The 14,795-nt window shown below is 38.3% G+C and overlaps 2 protein-coding genes across 2 annotated transcripts in view; both read right to left on the reverse strand.

Moving 5' to 3' along the window:
• LOC134227213 (toll-like receptor 6) overlaps positions 1-14,795 on the reverse strand; it is a 290,118-nt gene that overhangs the window by 77,045 nt on the left and 198,278 nt on the right. Inside the window, exon 3 of the mRNA XM_062708561.1 lies at positions 13,391-13,411. The gene's annotated coding sequence lies outside the window, so the exon portion shown is untranslated. The remainder of the gene's footprint in view (positions 1-13,390; positions 13,412-14,795) is intronic.
• Positions 1-14,795, reverse strand: part of LOC134223085 (uncharacterized) — a 106,022-nt gene that overhangs the window by 20,546 nt on the left and 70,681 nt on the right. The window lies entirely within an intron of this gene.

Consider the following 14,795-nt stretch of genomic DNA (forward strand, 5'->3'; position numbering starts at 1 on the left):
TTAGTTTGCTGAATATAGTGTTTTTGGTTTTGTTTCGTGTTTGGTATGCTAGTGTAATGTTATGCTTTTTTAGAATTTTGCATAATTTTTCACTTAAGCAGGGTATGTATGGTGTTGACACAAATTTGTTTTCCTCTTTTTTGTCTTTGTTTTGCTGTAGAGTGTTGTAGTGCTGATGGATTCGTTGTTTGAGCATCTTTTCGATGAACCATTGTGGATAGTGGTTCTTCTTAAGAATTTGCCGTACTGTTATGATGGTGTTGTGCCTGTCTGTTGCGTCTGTTAATTTGATTGCTCGGTCTATCAATGCAATGGCTGTATTCCGTTTATGTTGGAATGGGCTTTCCGAATTGAAGTCCAGATACCTTCCATTCATCTGTTTTGGTGTCCACATTTTCTTGATTTGCCCGTCTGTTCTGTGTAGTGTCATGTCTAAGAATTTCAGTTTATGTCAGCTTCTTTATTGGTCTTTAGCTGTCTGATGGCATCCTTAACTTACCTCAGGGTATGGGCAGAATGGATCCTTATCATCATCAGTGCTTCCGGTGTGTAGGCTAAACGTTGATTATGCTTAAGCTGAAGAACCGGTCTTTGACCCTCAACCTGCACATTCTCTCATGAATCGGTCACCACCAGATCGCGCCTTTGAATATCGTTCATCACTATGGGGACAAGAAGGCGAGGTACGCAGCAAACAAGATAAATCGATCAGTTGAAGACAATTTGACGACCCTCCGTGAACTGTAAAGCTGGCGACGTGCTACTGACTGACCGAACTGAATGTACATGGATTTTGTGTACATAAAATACTTTGTGAACCACAAAAAGACGAGTCGGGTGGCCTAGTGGCTACCGCTTCTGCCTTATAAGCAGGACGTAATGGGTTCATTTCCAGGTTTCTTCGTTTCCGACTGTTTCACGTTTTACCAAAACGATTCCTACTGTTATAATCTTCCAGATTAACAATTCCAAAAACCTCAAGTGACACACATGGGAGGTCGTCGCTGCAACTTTCTTAAGTAGGTGTTCAACATACCATCCTTCCCCTTCCTCAGCATTCGCAAGGACGTGGCCAAGACAGATCTCGACTATTGGAGAGCGCATTGCTTCCATATAAGAGATAGTGATTAGCCCCAAATCGAGGCCCTCCTAAGCCGTGCGGTAAGACGCGCGGCTACAAAGCAAGACCATGCTGAGGGTGGCTGGGTTCGATTCCCGATGCCGGTCTAGGCAATTTTCGGATTGGAAATTGTCTCGACTTCCCTGGGCATAAAAGTATCATCGTGCTAGCCTCATGATATACGAATGCAAAAATGGTAACCTGGCTTAGAAACCTCGCAGGTAATAACTGTGGAAGTGCTTAGTGAACACTAAGCTGCGAGGCGGCTCTGTCCCAGTGTGGGGATGTAATGCCAATAAGAAGAAGAAGAAGAAGACTAGCCCCAAATCAATATCTGTGGTAATGGATGATTGTGAAAGTGCTACTCTTATACAATCCAGGCTTGTACCACCTACGAATTTGTCCAAATTGCTCAATACTAATGCTAATGCTAATAATAAAGCTAATAGTACACCACTAAGAGCATGAACCATATATTAAACATGCCGATAGATCTTTGGTTCCGCATGTAGATGCCAAGGCCATACTTCGGTACTTTATTGGATGGCCAATAACTTATGCTTTGAACACAGTCTATTCTATGAACCACGAAGAGCATGTACCATATTTAAAACAGGCTGATAGATCTTTGGTTACGCGTGTAGATCTAAAGGCCTTACTTCAAGGATCTCTTGGATGACCAAGAACTTATGCTTTGATTACAATCTATCCTATGAGTCACATAGAGCATGCAGCATATTTGAAACAGGTGGATAAATCTTTGGTTACACGTGTAGATCTGAAGGCCTTACTTCGGAAATTTTCTGGATGACCAAGAACTTATGCTTTGAACACAATCTATTCTATGAGTCACACAGAGCATGCACTGTATTTGAAACAGGCGGACAGATCTTTGGTTACGCGTGTAGATCTAGAGGCCTTGCTTCGGTACTTTTTTGGATGACCAAGAACTTAGGCTTTGAACACAATCTATTCTATCAGTCACACAGAGCATGTACCATATTTGAAACAGGCTGATAGATCTTTGGTTACGCGTATAGATCCAAAGGCCTTATTTTGGAATTTTTTTGGATGACCAATAACTTAGGCTTTGAACACAATCTATTCTATGAGTCACGCAGAGCATGTACCATATTTGAAACAGGCGGGCAGATCTTTGGTTACGCGTATAGATCTAAAGGCCTTACTTCAGGATTTTTTTTGGATGACCAATAACTCAGGCTTTGAACACAATCTATTCTATGAGTCACGCAGACCATGTACCATATTTGAAACAGGCGGACAGATCTTTGGTTACGCGTGTAGATCTAAAGGCCTTGCTTCGGGATTTTTGTGGATGACCAATAACTTAGGCTTTGAACACAATCTATTCTATGAACCACACAGAGCATGCACCATATTTGAAACAGGCGGATAGATCTTTGGTTACGCGTGTAGATCTCAAGGCCTTACTTCGGAAGTTTTCTGGATGACCAAGAACTTATGCTTTGAACTTAATCTATTCTATGAATTACAGAGAGCATGTACCATATTTGAAACAGGCGGACAGATCTTTGGTTACGCGTGTAGATCTAAAAGCCTTGCTTCGGTACTTTTTTGGATGACCAAGAACTTAGGCTTTGAACACAATCTATTCTATGAGTCACACAGAGCATGTACCGTATTTGAAACAAGAGGACAGATCTTTATTGATCTCAAGGCCTTATTTCAGGAGATTCTTGGATGGGTTGGAGCATAGATAGGAAGACATTCCTGGTTTCATATCACAAAAACCATGTACCATATCACGATCCATACTAGCGTACTGTGACCTGCAAACAACACCTAGCGAACAAATAGGAAGACGGGACGGGGCCATTATAAGTCCCAATTTAAAGTCCCAAGTAGGCACCGGTAGACCTGTGTGCCGGTCGTATAATCGGCGGCGGCGGCACTGGTCACTTTTGCCCCAGCAACGGCGGCGTCACGTCGACGCGCCGTTGGCTTTTATCGGCGGCGGCGGCGTGAACCGGCGTAGATGAAAAAACCAATGGCTGAAAAAATCAATTCCAACGCGGATTTTTTTTATTCATACGGTACGAATCACCACCCGTACTTCTCACCCGTATACACATCGACTTCAGTTAAAATTGCAATTTTATACGCTTTCCGATCATCAAACAGCACATTCAATAGTGCTGATGACACTAATTAGTACCTGTTTACAAAATGTTATTTAAATTAAAACTTCCCGGATTTTTATGAATTAAATTCAATAAATTCTGCTTCACTTTTCATGATCCCTGAGTAGTGTTGAGAATTAGATTCAAAAGTTATTCCTAATTCAGGATTTTGATACCTACATTTCAGTGGTTTTACTTCACAATATATTTAAATTTCAGAAAAATTCGAACTACTATTTGTTAAATTACATATAAAATTGAGCGATGTTTGAGGTGCTGCATACATGATGGACAGTTTATTTCCCACCTCACTTTCTTGTATTCACAAATCTCAATAGATGATCAACATAACTGCAAATCTCGCGTGATTTTTGAAAACGTCGTAAGTCCAAAAGAGAGGCTCTCTTTGCTCACTTTCTCTTTCGATTATTACAAAGCCATATTAACATTTACATTGTATTTTCCAGTACCGATCTGAAGAAAATAGCTTTGTCTAGTGTGCTGTGGTGAAAATATTGCAACAAATTTTAAACTAGCCTAGATATTAGCAAAAGAGAGCGTAATGAAAGAGATTCTCTCATTTGGACTAATGACGTTTTCAAAAATCACGCGAGAAATGAGCACTGGCTGAGTAGGACTGGTACCGACTAACCAAATTGAATATTTTCCCTGAAATTTGGTTAAATATGCCTAAAATGTTCTTTCTTGTTCTGAAAGAACTTCTGGAGGAAACTAGGTTTCTTATAAATTTCTACAGGCATCCTTTGGGAAACTCCTCCTATGGTAAGCTCAATCCTATAAGAATTTGGCCTTAGCATTGAGCGATTAGCTCGTAGGTGATACCAACATAGCCTTTTGTAAGAGAGTAGCATTACCTTCATTAGTTACCAAATATATTGATTTGGGACTAATCACTATCTCTTAGATGGAAGCAGGGCACTCTTCAACATATGAGATCTGCCCTGACCACGTTCTTGCGAATGCTGGTGAAGAGGAAGGATTATTAGTTGGACACCTGCTTATGAAAGATGCAGATAACTCTACTCTCTTTAGTGCCACGGGAGGTTTTGGAATTGTTAGTGTGAAAAGTATAACACTAGGAATCGTTTTGGTAAAATGTGAAACACAGTAAAACCTAAGATAGAAATACAAATAGAAAAGGGACGAGCCTGGGACTAAACCCACGATTTCCTGCTTATTAGGCAGAAGCGATAGCCACTAAACCACCGAGCTCGTCTTGATAAAATTCTATGAGAATTTCTGGGAAATTCATATAGGCATTTTTTCAAAAATCCATTCATGTTCTTTTTGGGATTTTTTAGTAAAATCATACAATATTCCTACTGGAATTCATTCGGAAATTTATTGAGGAATGTAATAGTTTCCGATGATATTCCTAAAAGAATTTCCGAAAGAATTCCTTGAAGAATTTTCGAAGGGATTCCTAAAGGACTTTCCGAAAGAATTCCTGAAGTAATGTACGAAATTGTTTTTGAAGGCATTTCCTGCAAATTTCCGGAAGAACTTATGGAGCCGAAGGAATTTTCGAAGAAAAATCAGAAGAAACAATTTAAGGAAATTTCGAAGAAATCCCTACAGACATTTTCAAAAGAATTCCTAACAGAATTTCGGAATGCATCCCATCAAACATTGCCATTTGAAGGAGTTTTCAAAAAAAAAATGTTGAGGGGTTGAATTAATTTCTGAAGAGATCCCCGGATGAAATTGAAATAAATGCAGAATGTTGTAAAGGAATTCCTGAGAAAAATGGCCAAAAAAAATCCTAAAGTTACCGAACATACTAGATGAATTTTCTAAGGATTACCCTAAGAATTTCTAAACGAAATGCTTAAAGTAGTTCTGAAAAAAATCCTATGGGAATTTCTGGAAAAATGTCAAGAAGCTTGCTAAGGAACACCTAGAGGAAATTCTAATAATTTTCCAAAGTAATTTATACAAGAAATTCGAAGGAATGCCTAAAAGAATCTCCCGAAGGAATTCCTAAATTATGTTTAGATTTTCTTCGATTCGAATTTCTGAGCAAATTTCCAAATCCCAAAGAAATTTCTAAAGCATTAGCATTAGCATTAGCATTGTTAGCATTGTTACGGTGTAATTCGTAGATTGGACACTAGTGATACTCATGTTTTACTTTTGAGATCCTTATCTAGAATGCTATCAGAAATCAAGAAGGGGAGTGGTCCTTGATTCCAGTCTTAAACAAAAATAACAAAAGCATGAGGATTACTACTCCTGGCCACGCCCATCTTCACCGTAACTAGGGAGAGGAAGGAAGTGTTGATGTAGTACTTACTTAACGAGAGGCCACCGACTTAGCGACACCCTCATAAGTACCACGGAGTTGGATAATGAGGAAGGTAATTGTTGGGTCAGGATTTGCCTGTAGCTGGCAATGTAACTGTGGTAGATCTTACCCCGTAACACACCACGCTAAGGTGTCTACCCAGCATTACGGGTAATCCCAAAGAAATTTCTAAAGAAACCCGCAAATTAATTTCAAAAGGAATTTTTGGAGGAATTTTAAAACAATTTTTGAAGGAACTTCGAAAACATTCTCTGTAGATATTTCAAAAGAAATTTGCGAAGGATTTTCGGAAGGTATATCTGAAGGGAATTCCTAAAAAATCGAAATTACGAAATTACGAAGCAATTCCTTAAGACATTTGCTAAGGAATTCCTGTAGCAATTCCAAAGGAAACTCATAAAGAATTCTTGTAGAAGGTTCTTAAAGAATTCCTGAGGGAAGTTTTGGAATAGTTCTTAGAAACCCTTCTTTTAATTTAATTTTTGGAGGAACATCTTGAAATATTTCAACATTTATTTAACTTCTAGATTTATTTTCAGATTTTCCGAAGAAATCTCTGAGGGAATTTCTGAACGAAGTCTCGACGGAATGTCCAAAAGAATTTTTGGAGAAATCTAAGATTGTCGGAAGTATCTTCAGGAGTTGTTGTGAAAATTCTTAATTTGGTCAGGAATTCTTAAGGAATTCCCTAGAATTTCGTCCTAAAACTTTGCAAGGAATTCCAAAATAGTTCTAAGAAAATTTTTTGGAGGTATTTTATCAAGAATAATAAAAATTTCCCAATGTTTTCCTGAAATGAAATTCCGAACTAATTCCTAATAGAAATTACAAAAAATACCCGAAAGAATTTCCCAAAGACTTTCTAGAATAGTTTTTGTAGAACTCCTTGAGACAATTTCCGAGGGAATTACCAGACGAATCTCCAAAAGAATTTCTGGAGAAAATTGCGGATAGATTAATGGAAAAAAAATCCGGAGGAATACCTGGAGAAATCTAGGAATTACGTCAGAAATACCAGTAAGCATTTCCTCTGAAATTATATTTCGAATTTCTTCGTAAATGCCTTTGAGAATTCCTCCTAAAATTCCTTCAAAAAATCTTTCAGAAATTGTTTTATGGATTCCTCTGGAAATTCCTTTAGGATTTCTTTTGGAAAGTCTTTTAGAAATACCTTAAAACTCTTTAAGCAGTTCTTTTTTATCTAGAGGGGTCTCCAGTAGCCTTGCGAGCAAAGGCGTAGGATTGTCAATCCGGAGATGGCGAGTTCGTTTCTCGGTCCGATCTAGAATGTTTTCGGGTTGGAAACATTCTCGACTCTCAGGGCATAGCGTATTCATTGTACTAGCCACACACGATACATTCTCATGCAATGGCGGGCATAGAAAAGCTTTCAATTAATAATTAATTAATGCTTGTAGAATACTAAGTTGAACAGCAGGCTAAGTTCCAGCTGGCTCTACATGCCATTGAAGAAGGAGAAGAAGAGAGAGATTTTCAGCCTCCGGCTGGCTCATCTCTATTAAGCAGTTCTTTCAGGAATTATTTATGAAATTCCTTTCAGATTCTCTTTTGGAAATGTCTTCAAAAATTTATTTGGAAATTCCTGCACAAAACCCTCAATATTTTTTTTTTTAACTTCTTCAAAAAAATCATTTGAGACTGCACCAGAACTTTATTTCTTAAATAATTTAAAAATAACTTTCATTACTCATTAAATTTTTAAAAGAATTCATAAAAAAAAACCAAAAGTCTTTTAAAAAGAATTGCCGAAAAAAAAATCCGAATGTATTACCTACTGAAAGATTTCCGGAATGGACTCATAAAGGCAATCATAAATGAATTTTTTTAGGAAGTTCTGAAAGATTTCCCGGAGAATGTTTTAAGAGAATTGGTGAGGGAAGTTCTGTAAAAATTCTTTGGGGTAAATTGTGAAGGAATTCCTTACGCAATATCTTAGAGAATTTTTTTTAAGGAATTCATGTAATAATTACCAAAGAAATTTTAAAAGGTGGGATATCAGAAGGATTTCTCAAAGAAATTTCCAAAGGTATTGCTTCAAAAAAATTCCTAAACAATTTTTGGAGAAACTACCAACGGAATTTCTTTAGAAATTCTTTAAGGAGTCTCCGGAGGAATTCCAAACGATATTTTCGTAGGAACTCCTCCATTTTCGTATGAATTCCTTAAAGAATTCCTAATAAAATTTATAAAAGATTTTCTAAAGAAATCGGCAATAGAAATTTTGAAGGAATCTTCGGAGTAATTTCGTTAGGAATTTCCAAATAAATACATAAAGAAATTTCCGGAAAAAAAACCTGAAGCAATTTTTTAAGGTTTTCAAAAGAAACTTTCCGGAAGTAACTAAATAAGTTTACTAAATACTAAGTGGCGATGCGACAACATCCCAGCTCTGGGTTACAGTAGCAGTTAATAGGAAAAGAAGAAGCGGTTTCAACTGATGCTCGCATAATACCAAGTGGTTTTGTCAATCATAATCAAAAATTGATTTCTAAATAAACATTAGTTACTCGTGAAAAAACTGGAAAAGCATGCACAGAAAGGATTTAATAACTTTGCTGAGTTTTGTCGATTAGGTCATCTGTCATATTAGCACAAATTGTAAAACAAATTAAACTGGCCTGATTGATTTCAATAAATAAAAAGTAAATACTGTCAAGATAATGACTGTGCTACTAAATTTGATATTCCTGAACTGCAATGATTTGCCTACACCATTGCCAGATGCTATGCAAATTGTTTAGGTGCCTGACTGAATAAGGTCCTGGTTTAGATGAATCCCAACAACCATTTAAAAAAAATTATGTGTTATTTTACTAGATAAAGCCTCGTTCAAACTCTAAACTAATCAACCAACTTATTAATTAACCAAGTCAATGTATGTCACTACACTGACTAAGAGACAACATCACTTGAGGTAGATTTGAAATTGAATTCTGACGAATTCCACCTTAACATGAATTGTCATAAGACAAGTTTAGTACTACTCCAATTAACTCCACCACATTGTATAGCTTTACAGATACGTATTTAGACCTCAACTGTTAGGCCGTCTTCAGTGTCTCGTGCTTGACTCGACTCAACTCAAGTTAATTGATTTGTTTTTATTGCGATTAGTCATCGGCGTGGCAAAATTATGATCAGCGGCGCGCCGACCCAAAATCGTCGGCGGCGGCGGCGTGAGTAAAGCCACCGGCAACGGCGGCGTGGCGCGGCGGCGCACAGGTCTAGGCACCGGCATAAATAAAACTTCTAAGTCCCCAGTAGGCACCAACATATAAAATTTTCTAAGTCCCCCAATAGGTTTTTTTTACGTCGTTTTTTTTAAATAGCGCGGTTTTTTTTACGTCGTTTTTTTTAAATAACGCGTTTTTTTTTTACGTCGGTACCGCGTAAAAATATCCGCGTAAAAAAAACCGCGCAAAAAAAAAACCGCGTAAAAAAACTTCAGTGTATTAAAATCTATTTTTTTTACTTTCCGGTGGTTAGTGTGATGAATTGCGCATAGCTGCGCCAAAGCGGGAAATTGACTGGTGCAATGTAAGAATGAGGACGCTGTCTTTGTTTAAGATCCTAGGGCTTAGGCTTGCGGAAGCTTTTGGATAACATAAAGTAACAAAATAACAAAATAAATTCAACGTTTCAAAATTACTCTGTGGTGAAGTTTTGAACTCATTCTCAGGTTTTGTCCGGGCTTTGTATGAGGGCCCGACGACGTGGAAAATTTTCATGCGGTGACACGCCGATTCATTTTTAGCGGCGACGACAACGACGTTAAAAAATCACCGGCGGCGACCACTTGTTTAAACAAATTTGAATAGTAATACTAGGGTATGCGATAACACACTTTTTCCTAACGAAACGAAACGAAATTTAAAATGTCTATGCTGATTCGGATCGAAACGAAACGAAATATGGATTTACTTTCGAAACTTCGAAACGAAACGAAATCAAGGTTCATTTGATTCGAAATTTTTCGAAACGAAACGAAATTTCAATTTCTTTTTCCGCGGATTTTTGATTAAATTGGTTTTACATTATGTACGCAATTCGGACTTCACTATTTCGAAGTCAAATAACTGTTTTACGTCCAAAAGAGTTATAATAATAGAAGAGGCAGTCTGTGATAAATCACCGCATTCTTGCCGCATATACCATTGGCGAGAGACGGGTGCTTAGGACCATCTTTGGCGGTGTGCAAGAAGACGGTGTGTGGCGGCGAAGAATGAACCATGAGCTCGCCCAACTCTACGGCGAACCCAGTATCCAGAAGGTAGCTAAAGCCGGAAGGGTACGATGGGCAGGACATGTTGCAAGAATGCCGGACAGCAACCCTGCAAAGATGGTGTTCGCTTCCGATCCGGAAGGTACGAGACGGCGTGGAGCGCAGCGAGCGAGATGGGCAGACCAGGTGCAGAACGACTTGGCGAGCGTGGGGCGTATCCGAGGATGGAGAGATGCGGCCTCGAACCGTGCATTGTGGCGTCAAATTGTTGATTCAGTGTTATCTGTTTAGATGTTAACTAAATAAATGAAATGAATGAAACCATTGGCGATAAGGGAATAACCCAGCATTTATGTCGCTTTCATATCAGAAAGTATAAAAAATATAGAAATTGTGGGATTTTTCATATACGGATTCAAAATTCGTTTAAAACCTTAGTTCACATCAGAATAATGTAATTATGCGGAAGCATACTTCATATTGTCTTGTCAGCATGGTTTTATAGTATTGAGCTAATTTAAAATCAGAAAATTAATGCTTAAATTTATTTTTTTATTTAGTGGGATACTCAATTATGTATCCACATCTGGCAGGCGCATACACAGATAGAGAATTGATATTTGAAAAGGGCGTAACAGCAAAAACTTATTTCTTCTCATTATTCGTGCACATATAGCATACATTTGCTCACTAGAAGAATCCTGTCCACCTTTCTAAAATGCACAAAGATATGTACTTCAGATTGAATTTCACAGACCCATAGTCTTATATACAATCAGACGACGACGAACTGAGCTATTGTCTGTGTGTCCTTGGCACATGAGAACAGCTGTTATGGTCAGTATGAGCTAAAAGCAATCATAAGTAAAGAACTTTCAGCAATTTTAATAATCTTTCAACCCGTTCTGGATTTTTTTTTGCAATTTCCATGCGAAGATCTAGAAATGCACACAAATCTTCAATGTTCCTTACATATTGTGGAAATAGTCAAAGAAGAGCTTAGCTTGATGAGCTGTACACATCGTGATTGCCAATCATGATTGTCCGAAAAACAGCAAATATGCACAGCTCACCAATTAAATAATATTCTTGGGATACAAACAAGTTATTCTTATTGAATACTTGCTTCGGAGTTTCCAAATCATGACCAATAACGATGCTGGTCACGTCCTTACAGTCAATTTAGGATTAGAAGAGGAAAATTAGTTTAACACTCATTGTTGTAAAACAGCGGTTCTTAACATTTTTCTTGAGAGGTACCCTTCGAACTTTTGCATCAATTGAGGTACCCCTATGATTTTTTTTGCTGTAAATGGAAATAATCGTAGCGCTTGAAGTATATTAAAAATGGATCTGAAATCTAACGAAATCTATGGCTCTCCATAAACTTTTCTGAAATTTTCATTTTTTTTAAACTTCCCAATAAAATTAAGTTCTTACATCAAGGGACTTACTGTACGAAATGTTTTGACTCTTGAAAGGAGGCTTCCGAGCCTCTTGAAAGGAGGCTTCCGAGCCTCTTGAAAGGAGGCTTCCGAGCCTCTTGAAAGGAGGCTTCCGAGCCTCTTGAAAGGAGGCTTCTGAGCCTTTTGAAAGGAGGCTTCTTAGGCGAGATAAGGTTCGAGGTTCCAAGCATCTTGAAAGAAGAACTCCGACCCTCTTTAAGGGAGGGCTTCGAGCCTCTTAAAAGAGACCTTCCGAGTCTTTTGAAAAGAGCTTTCCTAGCCTTTTAAAAGAAGGAGAAAAGAAAAAGAAGAAAGCTCAAAAGAAGACTTCCGGGCCTCTAGAAAGGAGGCTTCCAACCCTCTTGAGAGTAGGCTCCCGAGCCTTTCGAAATGAGGCTGTCGAGCCTGTTTAAAAATCCCTTCCGAGCCCCTTGAAAAGATCCGAGGCTTTTAAAATAAGCAGAAAGTCTTCATGTCAGGAAGAAGTCTTCATGTCTTTCAAATGGCGGCTTTCGAATCTGTAGACTCAAGATTTTAGTTAAGAATCATATTCTTAACATATTATTCAACATTCTGCTTTGACCCGGTAGATTGCATAGAAGATTTTTCAAATTTGTTCATTCGAGGTTTTGCCCTTTTGATCTTTTGTCCCACATCTCTTCATCCATTGTACTGGTTGTGGAGGACAGGATTCAATAGGCCATGATTTGCTGATTGCCATGCATAGGATGAAGGAGGTATTTTGGACCACCAGTTTGACGGCTCATATTTTGGACCACTGAGTATTATGTACAAGTCAAAGTTTAGAAATAAAAAAAATACAAAACTTTATCAATAAGTTTGGATTAAAATTGTAATTCATCCGCCATTAAGCATTTCGTCCGAGGTACCTCCTGGGCCCGGCGAAAGTACCCTCAGGGGTACATGTACCGCAGGTTGAAAACCGCTGTTATAAAAGACCGAGGAATGCTCTGCATCTCCGTGAGCGCTACGGGGAAGGAATCGTTGGTTAGTAGAGAAGGAAATGCATGTGAAGCCCATGGGTAAGCGACTGAATATTTATTGTAAACAAAATTATTTGAAAACAAGAAGACGAAAACTGTTTTTCAAATCAATCCAACACAATTCAATGTGCTTCGTATAATAAGCTTCTACAATACGATCGATTCCGCACTAAATAATTCTGTGCTCATTGATGCAGACATTAGTTTTATCACTTCGCGTTCTCCCACACTAGCTGGTGTGATCAGCATCTACAACATCGATTGTACACTGGTTAAACAAATTTCTGCTACGCGAGGTAGATTTTTTTCACTTCGCGTTCTCCTGGACTAGCTGCCGTCCCATGACCAGCAGCAACACGATCGATTCCGCATTAATATTGTACAAATAGTAAAAAATATCACAAAATATAAATTTGAAACTTGGAAACACTGAAAACGTTTTATAGAAGCAAACTACATACGTATTTGTCGACTAAGAATGGGGTTATGTAGTAAGCGTTAATAGAATAAACTGTATAACCTAAAGTTTTGAAAACAACTTAACAATTTTGTTCAGTGGCGCAGCCAAAATTTTTGATAAAATAAAGAATGGTTTAAGTTTAAATTTGTTTCGAAATTCCGCGGAATTCCGTTAAATTTCGTTAGAAGCTAGTTTTTTCTAGCAAAATTTTTGTAATTTTACGAAACGAAACGAAATCAAGAAATGTGATATCGCCATGCTAAAATTCCGCGAAATTCCGCGGAATTTCGTTTCGAACCACCTGAAACGAAATTTTTCGAAATACCGCATATGCTTAAGTAATACCACCTTCAGTGTCTCGTAGTTCAATCGACTTGATGAAAATGATCGCAGCTTATAATATTCATACCAGTCGTAGATTTCGTCTAAGTGCTTTAGCTTATTAAACTACCGTGCTTAAATCTACACGCTTGTAATAGAATAAGATAATAAACCTAGATAGTACCTTCGTCTAGTATAAATATTATAAGCTGGGATCATTTTCTTCAAGTCGAGTCAAGTACGAGAAACTAGATAATATGGATCGGGAGTATAAAATGTGTAGTTTTTATTTTTGTTCTGTGGACTTACCGTTTGAAAAGGCCAAATTATCTGGAATAAAAAGAGGGAGAAATTAGTACAAACCATTAAATTTGTTTACGATCAATCAATAAAAACAGTCGCAGTATAAAAAAAAACTTAAAGGAAAATCTGCGTAGGTAAATCCCGAAATCAGCGTCAACTAGGTCCGAGCTCATTGACAGACAAAAGAAGAAAATCAGCGTTAAAATAGTTGCACAAAACACAACTTGAAATGGGTAAAAAGCGACTCCAGTGTACTGTGATCATATCGTTAGATGATTAGTTTCTCTCTAACATACAAAATTCCAATCTAAAAAATATGTATGACAATAAAATATGAATTAAAATCGTTAACTCATCAAAAAGTGCATATTTTGAGGTCATTTATTGAGGAAATTAATCATTTTCGTGATTTTGGAATAATTATGACGAGCCACATGGTAGCAGGGATTGAACAACAAGGAAATACATACTTCGGATACTTCGGTACTTTGGATTACGATATTTTACTTTCTTACTTCTGAGCATGTTTGGAAGAATTTGGAAGCTTCCTTTCCAAGCTAAAATGATGAAAACAAATTCTCCATCGCCATCGCTCCCCAAGACTCAAGGTTTTGTTGTGATATTGCGAAGCATCTATCCATCCTTTTAAAAGACAGCAGCCACTTTGTCGCATCAATCTGAATCTAAGCCCCTCTCGCTAAACCATCATCTACCTTCCCTAACTCCGTAAACACCTCCCAGTCAACAAGCATTATCCCAAATTTCGTTCCGTGACAAAATTCCACTTCCAAAGGCCACCGCTAGCGCCATCAAACTGATAAATCCCTTTTCGTTTGCTCCATTCATCCGGACGCCCCCGCTCGATGGTGTAATGATTTGCACCACAACGACTCAGCCCAGAAGCGACGACGCCATCGCCGCCGCCTCCCCAGAAACCAAAAATTCATGCGAAAATTGAATTTCGATTGACAGTTGCCCCCCCTTTCTCCCGCAGAAATCGCAGTGAAGAATGGTGGTGATCCCTCCCCGTTTCACACTCGGCAAACGAACGCATCCCTCTTCCAAATGACATCCGAACCAAGTCATTGCGCCATGTTTGCTTCTCTGCTTTGGCTCTGCTACCGCCTTCTCATCTGCCGAGTGCACACATTTTTGCGAATCACCCGGATTTAAGCAAATTTCATATCCAATTTATGGTGGCACTCTTCGCTTCTTTTTCTGTAGTCGGGCAACATCATCAGACCTACCGCCGTCGTCGTCACTGTCGGCGTCGCCGCCGCCGCCAAGAGATTTAAATTTATGTTGATGTTTATTAAATTTAGACCACATTGAAGCTTATGTGCCGCACCCACCCACCACCGCCGCGGAGTTCGATTTTCACTGCTGCGCTGCGAATCTGAAGTTTGGCGCG

Source organism: Armigeres subalbatus, chromosome 3, assembly GCF_024139115.2.
Source record: "Armigeres subalbatus isolate Guangzhou_Male chromosome 3, GZ_Asu_2, whole genome shotgun sequence".
NCBI lineage: Eukaryota > Metazoa > Arthropoda > Insecta > Diptera > Culicidae > Armigeres > Armigeres subalbatus.